At 49.1% G+C, this 23,909-nt stretch overlaps 1 pseudogene; it reads left to right on the plus strand.

The window, feature by feature from the left end:
- LOC144763351 (basic helix-loop-helix transcription factor scleraxis pseudogene) lies at positions 1-552 on the plus strand (annotated as a pseudogene).
- The last annotated feature ends 23,357 nt before the right edge of the window (positions 553-23,909 follow it).

Raw genomic sequence — 23,909 nt, forward strand, 5'->3', positions numbered from 1 at the left:
ATGTCCTTCGCCTTGCTGCACTCGGCCCCCAGCCGCTACCTGTACTCCGAGATCAGCATGCTGTCTGAGGAGGAGGAGAGCGGCAGCGACAGCTCGGGCTCCGACGACAAGGGCTTCCACCTGGACACTGACGGCTTCCCGGTCAAGTGCAGCAATTGGCTCTCTGGCAAGAAGGGGCCCCGGCTGCACCGGAGCTGGGCCAGCGCCACACGGCCAACGCGCGGGAGCGCGACTGCACCAACAATGTCTAACACGGCCTGCACCGCCCTGCGCACCCTCATCCCCACCGAGCCCGCCGGCCGCAAGCTCTCCAATATCGAGATGCGCCTGCGGCTGGCCTCCAGCTACATCTCCCATGTGGGCAACGTGCTGCCGGTGGGCGACAGACACCCGTGCCACACCACCACCTTCTACCACCACCACCAGCAGGGCAGCAGCCCGGCCCGGGAGGGCGAGAACTCGCAGCCCAAGCAGATCTGCACCTTCTGCCTCAGCAACCAGCGCAAGCAGAGCCCCACGTCTGCGGCAGCCCCCGCAATTCTGGGCCAGTAGAGAGGGCCCGTGCGGAGCGGCCCTCGGGGCACACACACCCCTCCGCAAAACAAGCAGACGCAGGGAGCAGCCCTGCAGCCACATTCAAATTAAAGAAACTACGCCACGGACTCTCCTGGACTTCTTCACTTTTTCTTTTGTCCTGGCCGCCATTTTGCTGCTGCTCTTGGCCGCTTTTCTCTGGACTCTGACCCGCCATCTAGTCCATTCCCTCGTCCTTTAACCCTTTTCCCTCGTTTCACCCTTGACGATCCTCAAATGTCTCTTCCCTTTTTTGATTTGCCTTTTCTCCATACCCTTGTATCCCTCCTACCCTCCCTTGGTGCTGTGACTGCATCCCCTCTCCGAACCCACTTAATGGAACTCTGCTTTTCTGTATATAGAGATAACTCTAATCATTAGTATATGCAGTAGACCTTTGTACTCTTTACCATTCCTATGTGACTCTTAGAGTATATCCATTTGTATCCCTTCCCTATGTATATAGAGATAACTCTAATCACTAGTATATGCAGTAGACCTTTGTACTCTCTACCATTCCTATGTGACTCTTATAGTATATCCATTCGTATCCCTTCCTTATGTATATAGAGATAACTCTAATCACTAGTATATGCAGTAGACCTTTGTACTCTCTACCATTCCTATGTGGCTCTTAGAGTATATCCATTCGTATCCCTTCCTTATGTATATGGAGATAACTCTAATCACCAGTATATGCAGTAGACCTTTATACTCTCTACCATTCCTAAGTGACTCTTAGAGTATATCCATTCGTATCCCTTCCCTATGTATATAGAGATAACTCTAATCACTAGTATATGCAGTAGACCTTTGTACTCTCTACCATTCCTATGTGACTCTTATAGTATATCCATTCGTATCCCTTCCTTATGTATATAGAGATAACTCTAATCACTAGTATATGCAGTAGACCTTTGTACTCTCTACCATTCCTATGTGGCTCTTAGAGTATATCCATTCGTATCCCTTCCTTATGTATATGGAGATAACTCTAATCACCAGTATATGCAGTAGACCTTTATACTCTCTACCATTCCTAAGTGACTCTTAGAGTATATCCATTCGTATCCCTTCCCTATGTATATAGAGATAACTCTAATCACTAGTATATGCAGTAGACCTTTGTACTCTCTACCATTCCTATGTGACTCTTATAGTATATCCATTCGTATCCCTTCCTTATGTATATAGAGATAACTCTAATCACTAGTATATGCAGTAGACCTTTGTACTCTCTACCATTCCTATGTGGCTCTTAGAGTATATCCATTCGTATCCCTTCCTTATGTATATGGAGATAACTCTAATCACCAGCATATGCAGTAGACCTTTATACTCTCTACCATTCCTAAGTGACTCTTAGAGTATATCCATTCGTATCCCTTCACTATGTATATAGCGATAACTCTAATCACTCGTATATGCAGTAGACCTTTGTACTCTCTACCATTCGTATGTGACTCTTAGAGTATATCCATTTGTATCACTTCCTTGAGTGACTCTACTAGTTGTTCATCTGCACTTTTTCTTTCTGTTTGTATCTCTTCCTTATGTGACTTTGCATCTTGTACATTTGCAATTTTTTCTGTTTGTATCTTTTATGTAACTCATGAAATCCCAAGTCCTTATGTTTTGCAACTGGTTCTTATGTAAAGCGCTCTGACACATTCGGGTAAAGTTGGCGCTATATAAAATCACATTAAATAAATAAAATAAATAAAAACAAAATGTTAAAATGGCGTGATGAAGAGGAGCAGGGAGGAGGGTCAACGCAGAGGCAGGAAGTAGAAGTGAGGCCACCGTGCAGGATATATACGTGCAAAAGTGCGTGCATGGTGGGGATTCAGCGGTGGTGGTGAGCTATGAGGCTGTAGAACTTTCTACGGTGGGGAAGCTGGTAAATTGAGTGGGGAGAAGAGGGAGTAGGGGAAAAAGGGCAGGGCAGTGGAGGACGATGGCAATGGATCCCTGCAGATGAGAAGGGGCAGGCAGGTAGGGATACTAATCCAGGCTTGCAAGACCTCCCTTTTATATTACAGGAGCAACCACAACGTGGGAATGCAGACTTGGGAGAATTATATGCAGCTCAGATACCCAGATTTGAAGAGATGGCACAGTCTAGAGCGGCTAGCTGGAAGCCAACAAGGAACCGCTACTACGCTGCCACACCAAGATCTCGGGTGACCTGAGCAGTGCACCAACCTGGATGGCTCAAAGCGACTTCTGGGACGGAGGGAAGAGCATCAAGTCAGCAAGGGAGAGGGTATGGGCTGGGAGGGCATACTACGGCCCACTTGTATCATGATGGAGGTAATGACAGGTTGTTGCAGCAAGAGAAAAATGGGGCAGAAGCACTGGTTGGATTGGAGACAAACGTACACTGGTAGTGACACACAGAAAGTATCTGTAGGGGTGAACGAGGGGGAGATGGGCAAAGTGGAAAGATACGCCCAAGGAAAGGTTTGTATGTAAAAGACACGGGTGGACACAAAGACACAAACGCCAGTAAAGGAGACGGAATTAGGCAAATCATAGATACAGGAAGTAGGAGGACAGACACAGAAAGCGGAAAATGCAGGGGCACAGGAAAAAGGCAACAAGCCACAACAAGGAAAGAAAGAAGAAAAGGGCAAGGCAGGAGAACAAGTGAATAGGGCAAAGGAGAGTAAGGAAATTAAAGTTAAGAAATTGCTATATATGGGGTTGACAAAGCCTTTGGGGCACACTTAACTTTGACAATCAAGGAGAAAATATGGAAAGGGGACAATGTAGAGATGTTAAAATTACTACATAGGGATTTAAGGGCAAAAGAAGAGTCAAAAGAGAAAGAATTTTAATTGTCAAAATGGCCTAGGGTGCTGACAGCAATAGAAAATTGGATGGCACCTTTCCTCATTTTCGCTCGTGTATACTGTTAAAAATATCCAGGGAGGTGCATCTACTTATACAAATACATGGATGTAATCAGAAGAGTGCAGATCACATATGGGGATATGCTTGGTCTCATCATGATGAGGAATTCCAGGCGCGCTTAGCTTTGGACCCTGAAGCAAGATGGGGGGAGATTGATACAGACCTCTATCAACAGGCAATGGGTTCGGGAAGACAACATTTACTGCAAGCAGCATTCAATTAGTATACCAGCCCTTTCAAACCCATCCCACCTGTGGGGGGTGGGGTCTGGGTAGAGGAACTAGGGAGGAGTGCAGTGGACATGCTGGGATTTTAACAAAGGTCTTGTCTTTGCACAAGAGAATATTGTAGATTATGGCACGAGTGCTTTAAGTGTGCAGGAAGGCACCCCCTAATTCAGTGCTTTGGGGGTGGGACTAGCGGTCAGGGACAGTAGACTGGGCAATGGACCCAACACAGCAATACGCACGTGGCCAGCAGAGGAATCAGACAGCAGGGGGCAGCGGAGGACATGGAGCACATGGAAATATGGGCAAAGGCTCATGCACCAATTACCAAACACTGCATAAACGCATGGTAGGCGCACTACCCCATCAGAGAGGATGCCCAGTAATTAAGTGAAGGTAGTTGGGAAGGGTTCAGGTTAGGGTATGAGGGACCAAGGTGCAGAAGGTGGGCAAAGAACTTAAGGTCAGCGCAATCACATAAACATGTGGTGCAAGGAAAGCTTTTAAAAGAACTACCGGAAGGCAGGATGGCAGACCCATTTGATACATGGCCAATGCCAGATCTGAATGTCTTCCCTATCGGGGTGGTACAAAAGAAGAAGAAGGGTCAATTTTGCCTCATATGTTTATGTTTACAGATTTGTAAAGCGCATGGCTGCCCGTGAGCGTCCCAGCGCTAGTGATAGAGCAGATGAAGTTGAAGAGGGAGATAATTAGGGGAACAGCCACGTCTTCAAAAGTTTGCGAAACGAAAGGAGATTGGGCTGAGCACGAATGTCTAATGGCAGTGTGTTCCACAATTTGGAGGCGTTATACGAAAAGAGACGGCCTCCAGATCTGGCCCTCTTAATCCTGGGTATTGACGTCAGATGGAGGTGTGTGGAGCGAAGAGTTCTATTAGTTTTATAGGGAATGATGAGATCCTTTAGGATAGGGGGGGCCTTGCCGTGCCAAATTTTATGGGTAGTGCAGAGGGCCTTGAAATGCACCCTTTCCCGTTTGGGCAGCCAATGAAGTGACTTAACACCTTGGCTGCTAGACTTTTTCCCCTGCTGTGCTGGACCATAATGGAAATGGGTGTGGTCATGACGAGCTGAGCTCGTCATGAGCACACGAGAGGTGTACCTCATGACGAGCTGAGCTCGTCATGAGCACCGAAGGGGTTAAGGGCTGTTTTGGCTGAGCAACGGTTTTTGTGCCCGTGAGAAGCCGGGCAGCAGTGTTTTGCACTACCTGAAGCTTTCCCATCACTTTGTTGAGAGCCCCGAGGTATAGGGCATTGCCGTAATCCAAACGGGACAGTACAAGGCCTTGAATCAGAAGCTTTTGAGATTGAGTAGGAAGTAGGGGTAAAAAATGTTGGGAGGTACGTAAGAGGCCGTAGCAGGTTCCAGCGGTTTTTCTGGCTTGGGTGGTAAGTGTAGGGCCTTCATCCAGCCATATCCCCAGGCTTTTAATTTCAGACTTTGGAATTGGAGGTGGACCCATTCAGGGAGGCAACAAGGTCTCCGGGCGAAAATGTGATTGGTTGCCCAGGACCAAGATCTCCGTCTTATCGCTGTTTAGCTTAAGATGGGACCTGTCCGTCCATTTGGTTATATCCCCAAGACAGGAATAAAGATTGGTAGGGGGGAGGTCCTTCTGATTTAGGGATACAACCAGCTGGGTATCATCAGCATAAGTTAGGAGCTTGATACCAAATGGGGTGACATATACACATTAAAAAGGGTTGGGCTCAAGGCGGAGCCTTGAGGGACGCCACAGTGTATAGGTGTTATTTTAGAGATGAAATTGCCGTCCACCACCTGAAAAGAGCGGCTGTGTAAAAAAGATTTAAGCCAGGACAGGGATGACCCTGAGATACCCAAGTCCTCGAGCCTGTGGGCCAGCGTAGAATGGTTAACGGTCTCGAAGGGGAACATCCTTTACAACGCAACTTTTACAACGCACTACCATTACGAGGCAACTTTTACAATACAAGTTATTACAACGCATTGCGCTGGGGGTGCTCTAGGATAGGGAATAGTTTAATTACTATCCAACACCTTCCCTACTATCCACGGGGACTGGAGTTGGAATAGTAAATTAAACTATTCACTATCCAGCGTCCCCCCAACGCAAGTCGTTGTAACGACTTGCGTTGTAAAACCTGCGCCGTAATGGCATGCGTTGTAAAAGCATGCGTTGAAATGTCATACATCCGTGTCGAAGGCCGCACTCAGATCCAGGAGGATCACTGCCACTGATCCTCCTGCGTCTATGATCTTTCTGGCCTCTTCCACTACCGCAACCATTGCGGTCTCCATGCTCTGGCCCGGCCTAAAGCCCGTCTGTGAGGGTTTAAGTAAACCATTTATTTCAAGGTAGTCAGATAGCTGACGGTTAATAAATTTTTCTGCTACCTTGCTGACGCCTGGCAGTAAAGAAATTGGCCGAAAGTTGTTCAGTTCCAGGGGGTCCAAGTTGGGTTTTTTAATCAGTGCTTTAATAATTGCCTTTTTCCAACTCGGAGGTACAATGCCGTGGGAGAGCGAGGTGTTAATCAAATTCGCCATATATGGAAGAATGGTGGGGGTCACTAATTTTAGGATATTCAATGGAGCAGGATCTAACGGCGAGCCGCTTTTAATTGATTGAAAAATCGAGGAGAGCGTGTCTGTTGTTATTGGGTCAAACCTATCCAGATTGGACTCGAGTGGCTGAAGTGCCAATCTAGACGAATCTTGTAGGTCAGTGGTGTCAGTAGTGTGCAGTGGGAGATGGTTAACCCCTTCGCTGCGGGACTGTTTCCCCCTGCTGTGCTGGGGGGCGGGGGGCGCGCACAGCGCCCCCATGCTCATGACGAGGTCAGCTCGTCATGAGCTACGGCGCTCCGGTGCTCATGACGAGCTGAGCTCGTCATGGCCACACCAGTTCCAATGGAACGCTCAGCACTGCAGGGAAATCAGCCCAGCATGCGAGCGTTCCAAGTAACAGGCGCGGTCATGACGAGCTCAGCTCGTCATGATCACTGGAGCGCCGTAGCTCATGACGATCTGAGCTCGTCATGAGCATAGAAGAGGTTAAGGATTTTTTGGATCTTTGAATCAAAGAACTTGGCTAGTTCATTACAACGACTGACCGAGGGATCCACAGGGGAGGGCGGGCCGGGAGTTTTAAAAAGTTTTTTTGCAATTTGAAAAGTTTCCCTCGACGAATTAGCAGATCTAATTTTTTCTTCGAAACACAACACTACACAACAAAACACAACAAATACAACACTTGTCTTGGCCAGAAGGAGCTTCCGTTAATGATTTTATGTCCGAGGAGGAAATTTCAGTTTCATTTTCATCAATGGACGGTGCCAGGGCACTGGTAGAAAAGATGGGAACGGGGCACAGATAGCAAAATGACATAAAGTCGGCATTTAGGCTGTTACCTGATAGACTGTCACTTGTTGGGGATTCAGTTTGATGGGGTGTTCCATCTCTTGTTCCCTGTTTAAGCGCTCCAGCTCTTTCTTACAGTGGATGTTCACATGGCAGACAGGCAAGGATACAGTGATACTCTACCTTGAATGCTTCTTCCTGGTTGGTCAACCCAGATCAACGGACTGCCAACAACAGTTGGCAAATTTTCATGAGCTCATGGGTGAACTAGGAGTGCCACTAGCGCCAGAGAAGACACATGGTGCAAACATGGTGTTGTCATTTTTGGGGATCGTATTGGATTCAGTGGCAATGGAGGCACGCCTTCCAGTAGACAAGAAAATACACATACAGAGGTTGCTCGACAGTATATTGGCAAAGTCTAAAGTGGCAGTGAAAGAAGTACAGGTGCTGTTGAGGCACTTGAACTTTGTGTGCAGAGTAGTGAGGGCAGGTAGAACATTCTGTAAGAGGCTGAGCCTGTTGTTAGCTGGACTCTTGCTGCCGCACCCTCACAGGTGCTTGTCGGCAGGCACGAAGGAGGTGTTACGCATGTGGTGCAGGTTTTTAGAGGATTTCAATGGCATCCCAATGATCGCCGCAAAATAATGAGAATAGGACATCTAGATATATTCTGACGCCACAGGAGGCATCCATTTCAGGTTGTACTGGCAGGGCAGGTGGTGTGCTGAGGAGTGGCAGAGGAACTGGAAACATGAGGGCATGATCATTGATTTCCTGGAATTTTTCCTGCTAGTGGAGGCAGGAACTGGCACATAGGAAGGTTCTTTTTAGATTACACAACATGGCGGTGATGCATGTGGTGAACAAACAGCAAGGCATTTACAGGTGGTTATACTGTTGTGGAGAATTTGTAATAGGATGCTTGAGGCATGATATAGCATTTAAAGAGAGGCATGTGCCAGGGGTGGACAATGACATTGCGATGCTTTATCTCGCTCACAATGGAAGGGGTTCCATGGGCTGGCCACGGGGTTGGACGAGGCCAAGATACCTGTGGCAATGGGATTTCGGAACAAAGGTGAGAAAGAATACTACAGTTGGTGGTAGGGTCTCTGGTTGAATCCACTAGAAATTCGTACATGCAGGCTTGGCTTAAGTTTCTAGCCAGTGGGGCTAAGCATAGGTGGGAAACGTTGGCCAAGGATGAAGATGTTCTGCAATATATTGTGGCATTGATCATAAAGGGGCTATCTCGGATTACGATTAAGGGGAAACTAGTGGGGATTGCCTTTATGGGCAAGCTGTTTTGAGGTTATGCACCGGAGAACTAGAGAGAAGGATCATGAAAGGATGGGCAAGGGAAACAGGTAGTCGGGTGTGAGTTAGGAAGCCAGTGTCGACTGAACTGTTTTGAAGCATATTCAGAGTACTGTCGGACATGTGCAGAGGGATGATGGAGATAGTTTTGTTCTCCACATAGATGTCCTGGATGTTCTTTGGGGCGTTCAGGGTGTCTGAGCTGTTGGGGAGAAAAGTAGTTCCAGGGTTGGGATGGACAAAGGTAGGGAATAGGAGAGAAGAGTGGGGTAGCCTAGAGTTGTGACTTCAACAATCTAAGACAGACCAAAGATTTATAGGGAAGACAGTGTGGTTATGTGCCTTCCCAGATGCAGACCTGTGCCTAGTCCAGTGGGGAGCAAACCTGAACGCACTCAGTGTTGACAAGCACAGCTTAGTTTTTTGTCGAGATAATGGGGAGATGGTGCCCATTTATTTGCCAGTTACTCTGGGTTATGCAAAAGGTCCTAGCTAAACTAGGGGAAGCCCCAGGAGATTTTGGGACACATTCATTCAGGATTTGGGTAGTCACAGAGGCAGCGCTGCACGGGTGGGGCAGGGACAGGATCATGCAGCTGGGTCATTGGTCGTCTGAATGCTTTTTCTTGTATGTTCGGCTGGGGAATCAAGGGTGTTGAGGGGATGTCAATTCATTGGTGGTTCTCATATATCTTGTTCTTTTCAGGTGCAGTGGTGGGGCCAAAGCAACGGAATTGTCTATTTGGATCAGAGGATACTCGTTCCTGAAATGGCCGAAAGGCCTGAAATTCAGAAAGATCCCGGTTTGAACCGCAGACTCGACGAGCGTTTGTTTATAGTCACATGGCACGTCAAAGGTGGGATGAGATGGCGGGAAATGTTGGAATGTTTAAATAAATTGTTGAAGTGACACACGTGCCTGGATATGTTAGTAATACACTAAGGGGAAAATTACCTAGTAGTATGTAAAGGGTTAGCCTTGTTAAAACAGATGAAGAGGGACTTAATGGAAACCGGGGAACAATGGTCTGGACGCTTCGTCCTCTGACCAGACAGGAGATAGTGGCGGAGAGCTGCGAGGCCCGCTGCTATTAATAGGGCTAGGCAAAAATGTAATAAAGATATACAGTTGTTTTGCAGAGGCTAGGGTTCTGGTCAGGTCGACCAGCCAGAGTTGAACTAAGAGGCAGTCGATTTCTTCAGGGGAGACTGGGTTCTTTTTAACCCTGGGCGTAGCTCGCAGAGTTGCACTCTGTGGAGTTACCAAAAAACTCAGCGAGATTCCGCATAGTTCCGCGACTTGGCGGAATGAGTTAAGGATTGCAGACCTTCCTAGAATTAGTGCAGTCTTTGCTCATAAAATAATGGCTACGTAAAATAGCTAGTCTACTACACTACCTTTTGCCAGTAGATGGTGCAATTGAGCTTGAATTGAGTAAGAAGCACACATATTGCTAGGAGAATTTTACACATGAACATGTTGCTACTTTTGAGGAATATTTTGCTAGGGAAAAGTGTTAATGATCCATTTTATTTTTACTTTGTGCTTCCTAAAACGCTCCATACCCAGCTCAAGTCTACGCTCAATAGTTTTACTCCGACAAAACCTCCCTGCTTTGCTTTACCAAATGTTGGTATCGGTCCATAACTCGATATATAACACAAGACGACTACAAAAAATGGGCAGAAAAAAAGGCTGAAGATATTTTTGACATGTGTACCTATCTTAAATTGTGTTGCCTGACCTTAAGCAAACATTCAAAATGATAGTGATCTGCTGCAAACAGCTGTGAATAAATGCCATCTTGTCTTACAATGAGCTATTCTAGGCTGTCAGTAACAAGGCATCCATAACAGGACCCATATGATTATTTATGTAAACTTTGAAAGAATGGTACACAGTGCATCAAAAAGATATTACTCTCCTAATGTAAAAGCACTGTGTTAGAGGAGTGTTGAAAAGAGCGTGGAAGACACAATAAATTGATCTGCTGTCAACGTTGATTCATCAAAATCCACTAGGAGAGGAGCGGAAGCGACATCACATGTTTAAATTCACAATGGTGACGTTCAAGCTCTTGTCCCAGTCACCGCTCAGCATTGTTGAATGCATTGCATGGAGACTAAGCTGTAATAACCTCACATTTATTTAGCCAGATTAAATAATTTTGTATATATGTGCAGCCGCATTTGCCTAAACGCTACACTAACTGGGGTGTCATTGTCTTCCCTAGGTCAATTAATCTACTTTCACTCATGACATCCCAGTGTGCTCCAAGGCACTGCGCAGATCCATGCATGGGGCATAGTGCCAATATCGGCAACACTCCCCATCCCCCAAACAGCAATCTCCTGGGAAAATAAACAGACAAGACACATTTTCTGTGGAGAAAATTGCTGCAGGTTTATTTGCATAACAAATATGCCAACATGATGGGTTATCTTATGGGCGATCCCAGGGCAGGCAGCCCCTCGCCGCCTGTCACCTGCCACCTGATGAGCCAAATTACACCGTGGCCAATCCAATCGGTCTTTGTCAGATTTGGGGGAGGGGCTAACCCCTCCTACCGGTGGATCCCCAGTCCACTCCATTACTCACGCCCCCAGAAGGGGGCGGAGTGTTCCAGGCAACACCTGGTTGCCCAGGTCCACAACCGCCTGTTGGACTAACGGGGCTCTGTCGCTCCTCCAGGGTCCAATGCGAGGAGCTCCCTGGGGATATTTGGCCTTAGCACCCTTGTTGCGCTCCAACAGAGGGTACCCCTGTGTGTGGCCACCTACACAACCAGGGCCCCCCACCAAGGTAGGCCTTTTTACCTACATCCTGCTGCTTCTAGGGCCTCCCCCCAGATCCAGCAAGAAGAAGTCCATGCCCACTCCAGACAGGTGTACCCCATCCTCTTCAAATCACCCTGTGGATTTGGCACGCAACAATACATGTCTGATAAAGCCAAAACCCTTCTGCTTGGTGAACGTACGCATAGTGCTATAAACCCTCCTGCGTGAGGCCACCATGGACTCCCCTGACCGTGCTCCTTGCCACACTCGCTGGGTGGCTATCTCCAACCACCATAGTTCACCTGTCCCCAATTGGTTGCTAAATTACACATGGTGGCCTTCATTTCTTGAAGCAGTACACTCTTAACCAGGTGTACCCCCATCTACTTGAAAACACACCCTGTAGACTTGGCATGCAGCAAATCATGCCTGAAAAGCCAAATCCACTCTGTTCAGGTATTTACACATGGCACTGTTAACTCTCCTGCGCGAGGTGACCACGGCCTCCCCAGACCGGGCTCCTCACCACCGTCAGCGAGGGGTTATTTCTGACCTCGTAACTCACACGCCCCCCAAACTGGTGCTACTTACACCTGAGGGATATCAATTCTTGCTACTGATCTCTCTTCCCCCAGACACTGAGATCATTGCCACCCAGGTGTAGGAACAGGAAGTGGGGAGGGGAAACCCCCCCAGTCTGTGCTACAGATTGTACAGCAAGCTGTCCCAGCGTCTGCCTGGGTACCCCACCCAGTTTAACTTGTGGTGGAAAAGGCAGTCCTCCATTCCCTGCTTTCCACCCCGTGCCGCTCAGAAGACGCACGAATGGCCAGTCACCCAGATCTAAGATCCTGGCAGAAAAGCAACGTAAAGTTGCCAAACACCTTTCTTGACTCATTGTAACCAACCCATACCACTTAACTTACACCTGGAGGAAATCATTCCTTACAGCCATGCCCTCCTAACCATGAAATTCAAATCATTGCTTCACAGGAGTGTGACCAAAATGATGGGAGGGGAAAACTGCCCCTAGCCTGTGTGGCCGCTTTCACAGCAAGCTGTTCCAGCGCATGCCTGGGACCACCAACCAAATTAACTCAGTGTTGGAAATACCCATGCCCCAATTCCCTTGTTCCTCTCAAGGCGCAGGAAGGCCATTCAGCCAGACCTTTGATCCTGGCAAACAAGAAATGCCGGGTTGTCAAACACATTCTCAGAAGCACTGCATACCCTTCTACCCCACCAATCAAGGTTGCCTATAATGTCACACACTAACACTGCACCCCGCCAAACCTGTGATGCCTCACAGGGTTGCCTACAGTAAAGTCAAAATTCACCCTGTACATAACTGAGTGGATTACAGATGGGAGTACAGTTGCAACATTGGTATTCCCATCATCCCACCTGCATGAGGCGCTCCGCTTACCTGCCCGTCCTGAAAGCTGCAGTCATAGCCCCTACCCTGAGAGAGTGACTGCTAATGCGCTTGCCAGGACCCGCACTGCCTGATGCTGTAAAGCTGCCTACATTACCTGCTCAACCTGAGATTTGGTAAGGGGCGGGCTGACAGCATCAATCAGTAAAAAACCCTCTCCTGAAGGACGAAGGGCAAGGTCTCCTTGGAGCCGCAGCACACCCATTATGTAACTACATACGTAGGCTACCTGACTTGCTTGAATCCTGGCCCCACCCACTTTTTAATACGTTGTAGCCTTTAGTGCTTAATGCCCGTTTCCCCAACATGGGACAGCCCCATCCTAATGTATGTCCTTACGTAGGGCTACCCTTTTTTTGTCCTTTTTTTAGGTGATTGAATCACCAACTTTCATTTGTACCTCGTGGTCTTTTAGTGCTTAATACCTGTTCCCCTAACATGGCCCAGCCCCATCATATTAACGTCTCCTTCCTAAACCGGCCCAGCTCGGCTGGCTACTCGGCTGAGGATGTTAGTAACTGAAGCCACTTGTACCCTGGTCTTGGGCCTGTACTAATACATACCAGGGCTCAGATAGTGGGCAGTGAGAACGAGAGGTCAGTCTGAACAGAAGCCAATCCCAGTCTAACTCTGTACTATGAAAGGATGCTGTGTAGCCACACCGGTGCACCTACCCTGGTGAGATTAACAAGCACCCAGCTTAGAAGTATTGCTGGGGGGCAGGAGAGGAAAAGGGGTAGCTGCCCTACATCTTGTCAGCAGAAGTCCGCCCCCCAGTGTACTCCACGCCTTGAGGCCCTGCCCCCCTACAGGGGTAACCAAACCTACACCCCCTGGCAGGACCAGCTATGGGGCAATCAGTCTCATAACAAAAGGGAAGGATCCTGTGGGACCCCCTGGTGTGCTGAGGAACCTTCCTGTTACCTGGCCTCTAAGTTTGCACCTCCCCCAAGTTGTTGATACAGCTGTATTGTAACAATGTGTGGCATAGTCCCGTACCCATTGGGAATAGTCTTTTGTGCCTCACCAAGTCTGCCAGTCCCCTGCTCATGATGGTCCCCTGCCCCCTCGTAGCACGGCGCAACTCCCAGAAATCCCAGGAAGATCCCATGCAAGAAACTTAAAAGGGATACAGAAGATCAGTGCACTCTCTAAATGCCATAGGAGCGAGCTCACCTGTCAGCTCATTCTTTGCTTAAAACAGATTTCCCCCTTAACCCTGCACCAAGTCCAGCCCCTGTCTTACAAAGAGCACCCCAACCCTACGGAAGGGTAATGCTCATCTGGTGGTGCCGCACCCTAGGGAGGTAGTGAAATCGTGAGAAATGGACGGCAGGTATATTGAAGGTAACTGAAGGATGTATGGGTATTGCAAGTCTTGTGCTAAGCCGCGCCTCCCTAAACTTGCCTTAGATTCATACTCAGCATACAACCCGGAGCTCTGCCCATGAGACTGCCCAAGTACTTTGAGATCCAGGCAGGAAGGCACTCGACACACTCCGATCTCTTTGACCTAACATCGGCCCAGCTGTTCCCTTAAAGACCTCCCAGATCCTGCATGTACGCGCGCGCTCCTCTGCGCTGCAACTGGCTATTTTTTTTAACTTTTATTCGCTATTGGGAATCCGCGCTATCTACCTCGTTTGTAAGCACTTGTAAGCGCTCATAGCTGTACTTAGGGGGTATTAGGGGGCAGACAGTCAGGCACTCACCTGCACTATCATTGTTGTCCCACCCGCATTTGCGGGGCTTAGTTAGACTCTAGGGCTTCTTGGGAAGTGCTTGCGGTGTTTGCCCGCCATCTTGGGTGGGTGTGCTTGGAATCGGGCTGACTTTAGGCGCCATCTTAGAGTGGGTCCAGTGGCTTCACTCGTTGGGCTCCCGCGCGGCACACTATATAAGGAGATGCGCAGACAAGCGCGCAGCAGCGGGCGCGACGGCGGGGCACCGGAGGTGCACCAGAGGTAAGCCCGTTTGCACCCGTTCGCGCTCCGGACGCGCTCAGCGCCGGACATGCTGCTGCAAATCGCCTGGTCTATTCCAGGGAAGAACTCTGTCTCGTAAATCAATACCCTTGAACGGGTAAGCTACCAGTGTGCCAGGCACTGGTGAATGTAAACTGCGGATTACTTAATGTTCAATCGCTCTGCAAACATCACGCAGAGACGGCTTTTCTCATTGAGTCACTGCAGTTGGATATCTTGTTTCTGACAGAAACCTGGACCAGAGCAGAGAGTAGTGTGGAGCTCGGCTGGGCCTGCCCGTCTGGTTACGCTATTAGGCATATCCCGCGAGCCACGGGGAGGGGTGGTGGAGTGGGCTTTATTTTTAAGGACTCACTTATGCTCTCATATCTCGAAGTCGAACCGGTTATGGGCTTTGAGCTCATGGGTTTTTCTTTGAAAGATCAGAGTGGAACACTGGCTGCGGGGTTACTTTGTTATCGTCCACCTGCCAGTGCAACTTCATCTGTTCAAGATCTGATAGACTTGATTTATGACTTGTCTAACTCACATGCCAGGCTCTTAATCTTGGGCGATTTTAATTTATGGCCCGGTGGTCCTTATGAGCCTGCATACCGGGAACTTTGCCAAGCGTGCAGCAATCTCCATCTTATGCAGCTTGTATCCGCTCCTACTCATGCACAGGGTCACACTCTGGATATGATCTTTGCGACTGAGTTGCTAGTCTCGATTAAGGAGGTAGCAGCTCAATGTTGGACCGACCATGCGCTGATTCATTTTTCAATTCTTTTACCAGCCGGTTCGCTGAACAATAGCGTCTCAGGCAGGCCTAAATTTAGTAGGCAATGGTCTCGGCTGCTGAAGAGCTCTAACCTACCCACACTACTGCCTGTTTTTTTTTCCTTAGGTCAGAATGTGGAGGAAAGCTATTCCACCCTTTGCCAGCACATCCTTGAGTCGCTTGATAAGGTGATTCCATTGCGTAGGGTGAAAGACAAACCGTTAAAAGCCACCCCTTGGTTTTCTAGCGACCTGTTCCAACAACGTCTTCGCTGTAAAAAGGCAGAGCGGGTCTGGCGAAGGCACTATCTGGAAGCAGATAAGCTGCTATATAAAAAATCCCTTCAGGATTATAAAGCGCAGATTAGGGTGGCTAAAGCTAAATTTCTAGAGGATACCTTGGCTAAAGCAGGTAATAAGTCTCAAACCCTATTCACATTAGTCAAGAACCTCTCTAATCCCGCATGTGCTTCATCTACTATTCCGGCTTCCCAGGAGCTATGTGATTCCTTAGCTTTGGCGTTTGAGGACAAAATAAAAATTATTCTGAATGGCCTCTCAGCCTCTAATTTGATCAGTCCCCTTGCCCTTGGCTCTGTGGAACCAGTCAGTACAATGTCTCGGGAGGCCTTTGTGGAGGAGTCAGTACAGCCCCTGCTGACCTGCTTTCCCACTCCCTCTTTGGAGGACTTTTGCGTATTGGCTAACAGCGTCTCATCTGGTTCCCCTTTAGACCCACTGCCACATAAGCTCTGGAAGCTGTTTCAGGGGGAGCTTTTTCCGCCGCTCCATTCCATCTGCTGTCAGTCCCTTGCCACGGCCACGGTCCCCGATAGCTGGAAACTGGCAGTGGTCACTCCTCTGCTAAAGAAGGCCACTCTGGACCCGTTATGTCCGGCCAATTATAGGCCTATTTCACTCTTGCCTTTCTCGATAAAAGTCTTAGAGAAATTGGTTACTAGGGCCCTGTCCACCTTTCTTGAAACTAACAATCTTTTGGACGTGGTCCAGTTTGGATTCAGGCCGGCCCACGGTACGGAGTCTGCCTTGGTGGCCGTTTTGGACGACCTGCAATCGCGTTTCGACATGGGAAGAGCAGCATTTTTGGTGCTGCTCGACATGTCGGCCGCGTTCGATACGGTTGACCATGCGGTGTTACTGGGCAGGCTCCGGGAAACCGGGGTGACCGACCTGGCCCTGGACTGGCTGGCCTCATACTTTCGCAATAGGCAGCAATCTGTGGCCCTGCCGCAGTTTCGTTCAGCCATAAAAGATGTAAATCAGGGCGTGCCGCAGGGCTCTGCAATCAGCCCGATTCTTTTTAATTTATATCTTCGCCCTCTAATAAGTCTGATTAAGTCATTTGGCATCTCTGTTATCAATTATGCTGATGACACTCAACTTATTTTCTCCTTTGAGGGCAGGGAAGGGGTTTCTATGGAATCCTTTCATCGCTGCATGACTGCTACGGCGGACTGGTTGCGTCAGAACTCACTCCAATTCAACGGAGCGAAGACCGAAGTTCTCCATTGCTCTCTGGACCGATTGCCCCGTCCTTTACCCGAGGGGTTCTGGCCTTCTACTATTCTAGGCACAGTAGCGGCGGCAGACTCCGCCCATAACCTAGGCGTCCTGTTCGGGCCTAGCCTCCAGCTGGATGCCTTCGTCAATAAAACCACGGCGACTTGCATGCTACTAGTTCGCATGTTACGGAAAATTCTCCCGCTATTTCCCCCCGTGGTCAGGACGGAAGCAGTGCGTAGTATCATCCTCAGTAGATTAGACTACTGCAACACACTGCTTCTGGGGGCCCCCAATACCTTGGTCTCGAAGTTGCAACGGGTGCAGAATATGGCTGCCAAGTTGGCCCTTTCACGACCGCGGTCTGCCTCTTCCTCTCTTGCGCTTTCCAATCTCCACTGGCTCCCTGTTCAAGAACGGATTCGTTATAAATCTTCCTGTCTGGTTTTCACAGCCTTGCATGGGTTGGGGCCAGTGATGTTGCAAGATCTATTTTCCTGGTACTCTACTGCTAGGCCTTTGAGATCTTCCTCGGCGTTCCTGGTGACAATTCCCAGGATAAAAAGGGTGAGGATGGGCGGCCGCTCTTTCAGCTTTGCGGCCGCCAAACTATGGAATTCCTTACCGATGTCCCTAAGGTGCAAACAGGACCTCGTGTCTTTTGAAAAGGATCTTAAAAGTCACTTCTTCCCGAGAGCAGTGTAGTGTTAAACATCTGTAGGTAATGTTTCGGTCAAAGCGCCAGGATACCCTTTGGGTGACAGTTGCGCTCTAAAAGTGTGTCTACATTACATTTACATTACATTACATGTGAAGTGCTAAATTGTAAAAATAAATTGCCAGGACTGACGTCAGGTGGCCACATCAGTTGCACCACACCTAGCTCCTGCCATGCTGCCAAACATATTAACATCCCAACAGCTGACCCTGACCCTTGTGCAACTATCTGTCAGGACTGATGACAGGCGGCCCCTTCAGTTCGCCCCACCCATTGCCCCTGCCGTGCTGCCACTCCTAGTCACATCCCAACTACTAACCATGACACTTGTCCAAGGTGACAATACTGACTATTCCAGGCCCCCAAAGCTGGAGAATGGCTTGGGCAGCAGGCAATAGTAATTCCAATGTAATTGACTTACTCAATGCCAGATGTAGTGATCATCTCTAACTAGCCAGACAGCGCTAACTGGTGGCAGACTGTCACAAGCGCTGGTGGTGGACGAAAGAGTGGCGGTGCCGCGCATCAGGAACCACCGGTCACATTTAGCCCCAGTGCACTTGAAGCTTAAAATGAGCATTGTAAGGTCCTTGCAGCATTCTTACACCCTAATTCACCCTAGACAAGGCAGTTCCATAGAGTGCCACAGTGTCACACAATAATATTGCTGAGGATCCCTCAGTTCACGCACCAATACATTTGCCTAAGCTGAGACACAACAAGCAAAGTTGAAGTCAAACGGATTATTGCTAGTGCTAGACTTCTATGATTTGCAGCAGCAAATGCTTTGTGTCATTGGTCTACATTCCCGCAGACTTTAAAATTATTCTGCAGCTCTTACTTTTGACACCACTGTGCAACAAACACCCTATAAAATTACGATACATACTGTATAACTGAATTGAGAGGCATGGGCCGAATGTAAAACACAATGCGGTAGTGCCACCTGGTGGCCAAAACCCCTTGCTGATACGCCGCTAGGATCTGCTTGAGTACTTACTGCCCCATACTCTGCTGAAACCACCAATAAGGACGACACCCTGGCCACATCGCGCCAATTGCCACTCCCTTAGCCTTGGAGCCCCAGCAAAACACACAACTTGCTTTCCCTACCGACTCAAAATTCAGCAGCGCTGGCCGTTACTCCACAACCTCACCCTCCAGTTATACAGCCGCCGTCGTGACTCACACCAGCTCCCCCATTCCGCTACCAGCACCCCTGTTCCTGAAATACCCTAGGGTAATATTTCCCTGGAGACAATACCCATGGGGGCAGGGAGGAAAAGGATGGCTTGAGCTCCGCAGGCGTCCACCACAAGAAATGCATCCCCTCGGGCAAGAGGTCGTCCACCGAATAATAAAGCGCGCACACAGGCGGGAAAAAAGTTTTCCGGCTGAGGGGTAAAGGGAGGTAAAGTAGAGAGGACAGTGGCGTAACGAAACTTGAGGGGGCCCCCCTGCAAACTACATGGACGGGGCCCCCCTCCCATCCTCCGTGCCAGTCTAGAGCTCTCAGGCCAGCGACCCGCCATACTGCAGGGGGTGCGGGGCGATTGTTACGCCACTGTCACCAATGCATCCGTTATAAGTAACACTGGATGGTGGAGTCAAAGGTTGGGCTTAGTCTGCCCGCAGGCTATCATAGGTGGTGGTTGATTCATTACAGGGTCCCTGCCATCAGTACGCCGGGGAAGTTTGCCCAATGTTAGGTGGGTTTCCTGATGCAGACTCCTGCCATGATATACAACATCGGGCCCACTCATTTTGACAAAAGTGCATCAACTGCTCCTTCTCGTTTTCGTTTTAAAACATTAGACAATGCGACAATGCAGTATTTCAAAAGCAGATGTAACTACAAAGAGCAAATTTTCATAATACATTTTTATTAGTAGACAATAGCAATCTTAAGAGGCATTGCATAGCTTCATACACACTTTGACCCCAATTCCATCACAGTCTCTCTCTCTCTCTCTGTCATTTAGTCTCTCTGTCAGTCAGTCTGTCAGTCAGTCAGTCTGTCAGTCTCTCTCTCTTAGTCTCACTCTTAGTCAGTCAGTCTACCTCTCTCTGTCATTCAGTCTCTCTGTCAGTCAGTCTGTCAGTCAGTCTCTCTCTCTCTGTCAGTCTGTCAGTCAGTCTCTCTCTCAGTCAGTCAGTCTATCTCTCTCTGTCATTTAGTCTCTCTCATTCAGTCAGTCTCTCTCAGTCAGTCAGTCTGTCAGTCAGTCAGTCTCTCTCTCTCTCTCACTCTGTCAGTCAGTCAGTCTCTCTCGCTCTATCAGTCCCTCTCTCTGTCAGTCTCTCTCTCAGTCAGTCTCTCTCTGAGTCAGTCTCTCTCTCAGTCAGTCTCTCTCAGTCAGTCTCTCTCAGTCAGTCTCTCTCTCTCGGTCAGTCTCTCTCCCTGTCAGTCCCTCTGTCTGTCAGTCCCTCTGTCTGTCAGTCCCTCTGTCTGTCAGTCCCTCTGTCTGTCAGTCCCTCTGTCTGTCAGTCTCTCTATCAGTCCCTCTCTCTATCAGTCTCTCTATCTCTCTTTTTCTGTCAGTCTCTCTCAGTTAGTCAGTCTCTCTCAGTTAGTCAGTCTCTCTCTCAGTCAGTCTCTCCCTTTCTGTCAGTCAGTCTCCCACAGTCTCTCTCTGTCAGTTTCTCCCAGTCAGTCAGTCTCTCTCTTTCAATCAGTCAGTCTCTCTCTTTCAGTCAGCCAGTCTCTCTCTATCAGTCAGTCTCTTTCTCTGTCAGCCAGTCTCTCTCTCTTAGTCTCACTCTTAGTCAGTCAGTCTATCTCTCTCTGTCATTCAGTCTCTCTGTCAGTCAGTCTGTCAGTCAGTCTCTCTCTCTCCGTCAGTCTGTCAGTCAGTCTCTCTCTCAGTCAGTCAGTCTATCTCTCTCTGTCATTTAGTCTCTCTCATTCAGTCAGTCTCTCTCAGTCAGTCAGTCTGTCAGTCAGTCAGTCTCTCTCTCTCTCTCACTCTGTCAGTCAGTCAGTCTCTCTCGCTCTATCAGTCCCTCTCTCTGTCAGTCTCTCTCTCAGTCAGTCTCTCTCTCAGTCAGTCTTTCTCAGTCAGTCTCTCTCAGTCAGTCTCTCTCTCTCTCAGTCAGTCTCTCTCCCTGTCAGTCCCTCTGTCTGTCAGTCCCTCTGTCTGTCAGTCCCTCTGTCTGTCAGTCTCTCTATCAGTCCCTCTCTCTATCAGTCTCTCTATCTCTCTTTTTCTGTCAGTCTCTCTCAGTTAGTCAGTCTCTCTCAGTTAGTCAGTCTCTCTCTCAGTCAGTCTCTCCCTTTCTGTCAGTCAGTCTCCCACAGTCTCTCTCTGTCAGTTTCTCCCAGTCAGTCAGTCTCTCTCTTTCAATCAGTCAGTCTCTCTCTTTCAGTCAGCCAGTCTCTCTCTATCAGTCAGTCTCTCTGTCAGCCAGTCTCTCTCTCTGTCAGTCAGTCTCTCTCTCTGTCTCTCTGTCAGAGTCTCAGTGTCTCTCTGCCATTCTCTCTCTCTCAGTCAGTCTCTCTCTCAGTCAGTCTCTCTCTGAGTCAGTCTATCTCTCTCAATCAGTCTCTCTCAGTCAGTCAGTCTCTCTCTTAGTCAGTCTCTCTCTCTTTTAGTCCCTCTCTCTGGCAGTCTCTCTCTGTCAGTCTCTCTCTAAGTCAGTCTCTCTCTCAGTCAGTCCCTCTCCCTGTCAGTCCCTCTCTCTGTCAGTCCATCTCTCTCTCAGTCTCTCTGTCAGGCTCTCGCTCTCAGCCTCTCTCTCTCAGTCTCTCTCTCTCTGTCAGTCAGTCTTCCAGACAGTCTCTCTCTCCCTCTGTCAGTCTCTCTCAGTCAGTCATTCTCTCTCTCTCGCAGTGAGCCAGTCTCTCTCAGTCAGTCTCTCTCTCTGTCAGTCAGTGACTCTCTGTCAGTCAGTCTTTCTCTCTGTCAGTCAGTCTCTCTCTCTCTCTCTCTCTGTCAGTCAGTCTCTCTCTCTCTGTTAGTCAGTCTCTCTCTGTGAGTCTCTCTCTCTCTCAGTCAGTTTCTCTCTGTCAGTCAGTCTCTCTGTCGGTCAGTCTCTCTTTCTCTGTCAGTCTCTCTCTCTCAGTCAGTCTCTCTCTCTTCGTCTCTCTCTCTCTCTGTCAGTCAGTCTCTCTCTCTCCCAGTCAGTCTCTCTCTTTCCCAGTGAGTCAGCCTCTCTCAGTCAGTCAGTCTCTCTCTCTCTCTCTCTGTCAGTCTCTCTCTGTCAGTCTCTCTGTCAGTCAATCTCTCTCTCTGTCAGTCAGTATCTCTCTACGTCAGTCAGTCAGTCTCTGTCAGTCAGTTAGTCTATCTCTGTCAGTCAGTCTCACTCTCAATCAGTCTCTCTCTCTGTCAGTCAGTCACTCTCTCAGTCAGCCAGTCTCTCTCTCTCGGTCAGTTTTTCAGTCAGTCACTCTCTCGATCAGTCAGTATTCAGTCTCTGAGTCAGTCAGTCAGTCTCTACTTTTTCTCCACTCTCTCCATTGTCTATCTTCATTCTCTCTCTCAACTCTGTCCACTCTATCTCTACTGTCTCTCTTTCCACTCTCTATCCACTGTCTCTCTCTCCACTTTCTCTCTCTACTCTCTCTCCACTCTCTCACTATCTCTCTCTCACCACTCTCTCTCCACTCTCTCCCTCCACTGTCTCCCCCACTCTCTCTCCTCTCTCTCTCTCTCTTTCTCCACTCTCTCTCTCTCTCTCCACTCTCTCTCTCTCCACTCTCTCTCTCCACTCTCTCTCTCCGTCTCTCTCTTCACCCTCTCTCCCTTCTCTCTCTCTCTACTCTCTCTCTCTACTCTCTCTCCACTCTCTCCACTCTCTGTCTCTCTCCACTGTCTCTCTCTACTCTGACTCTATTCTCTCCCCACTCTCTGTCTCCCCACTCTCTCTCTCTCCACTCTCTCTCCACTCTCTCTCTCTCTCCACTCTCCAATCTCTCCACTCTCTCTCTCCAATCTCTCTCCACTCTCTCTCCACTGTCTCTCCACTTTCTCTCTCTCTCTCTCTCTCTCCACTCTCTCCCTCCACTGTCTCCCTCCACTGTCTCCCTCCACTCTCTTTCCACTCTCTCTCTCCCTTCTCTCTCTACTCTCTCTCCACTCTGTCTCTCTCCACTCTGTCTCTCTCCACTCGGTCTCTCTCCACTCGGTCTCTCTCCACTCGGTCTCTCTCCACTCTGTCTCTACTCTCTCTCCACTGTCTCTCCACTGTCTCTCTCCACTTTCCCTCTCTACTCTCTCTCCACTCTCTCACTATCTCTCTCTCTCCCTCCACTGTCTCCCTCCACTGTCTCCCTCCACTCTCTCTCCACTCTCTCTCTCCACCCTCTCTCTACTCTCTCTCCACTCTCTGTCTCACTCCACTGTCTCTCTCCACTGTCTCTCTCCACTCTCTCCCTCCACTCTCTCCCTCCACTCTCTCCCTCCTCTCTCTCTCTCTCTCCACTCTCTCTCCACTCTCTCTCTCTACTCTCTCTCTCTACTCTCTCTCTCTACTCTCTCTCCACTCTCTCTCCAATCTCTCCACTCTCTCTCTCCAAACTCTCTCCACTCTCTCTCCACTGTCTCTCTCTCTCCACTCTCTCTCTCTCGCTAACTCTCTCCACTGTCTCTCCACGCTCTCTCCACTCTCTCTCTCCACTGTCTATCTCCACTCTCTCTCTCTACTCTCTCTCCACTGTCTCTCTCCACTCTCTCACTCTCTCTCTCTCCCACTCTCTCTCTCTCTCCACTCTCTCTCCACTCTATCTCTCCACTCTCTCTCTCTCTCCACTGTCTCTCTCCGCTCTCTCTCCACTCTCTCTCTCTCTCTCTCCACTCTCTCTTCACTCTCTCTCTCTCCACTCTCTCTCTCCTCTCTCTCTCTCTCTCCACTCCCTCTTCCAACTCTCCCTCTCTCCACTCTCTCTCTCCATTCCCTATCTCCACTCTCCCTCTCTCCACTCTCCCTCTCTCCACTCTCCCTCTCTCCACTCTCTCCCCACTCTCTCTCTCCAGTCTCCCTCTCCACTCTCCCTCTATCCACTCTCCACTCTCTCCCACTCTCCCTCACTCTCTCCCCCTCCCTACTCCACCTCCGCCTCGCCTTGTATTGTTCAACGTATACATGAGGCCGCTGGCGGGTGTTGTCGAACCATATGGCATTAAAATCGTGTCATATGCCGACGACACCCAGCTTGTGGTCTCGTTGGCCACGAAGAACAACAGGCACTCCTCAGCCGACCTTCTAAAATGCCTAGTGGATGTCAAGGGATGGATGACCAACTCCTCCCTAAAATTAAACGGAGAAAAGACGGAGCTCATGCTCCTAGGCCCTACCTCCCCTGTGTCC

Source organism: Lissotriton helveticus, chromosome 1_1 (genome assembly GCF_964261635.1).
Source record: "Lissotriton helveticus chromosome 1_1, aLisHel1.1, whole genome shotgun sequence".
In the NCBI taxonomy this organism is placed as follows: domain Eukaryota; kingdom Metazoa; phylum Chordata; class Amphibia; order Caudata; family Salamandridae; genus Lissotriton; species Lissotriton helveticus.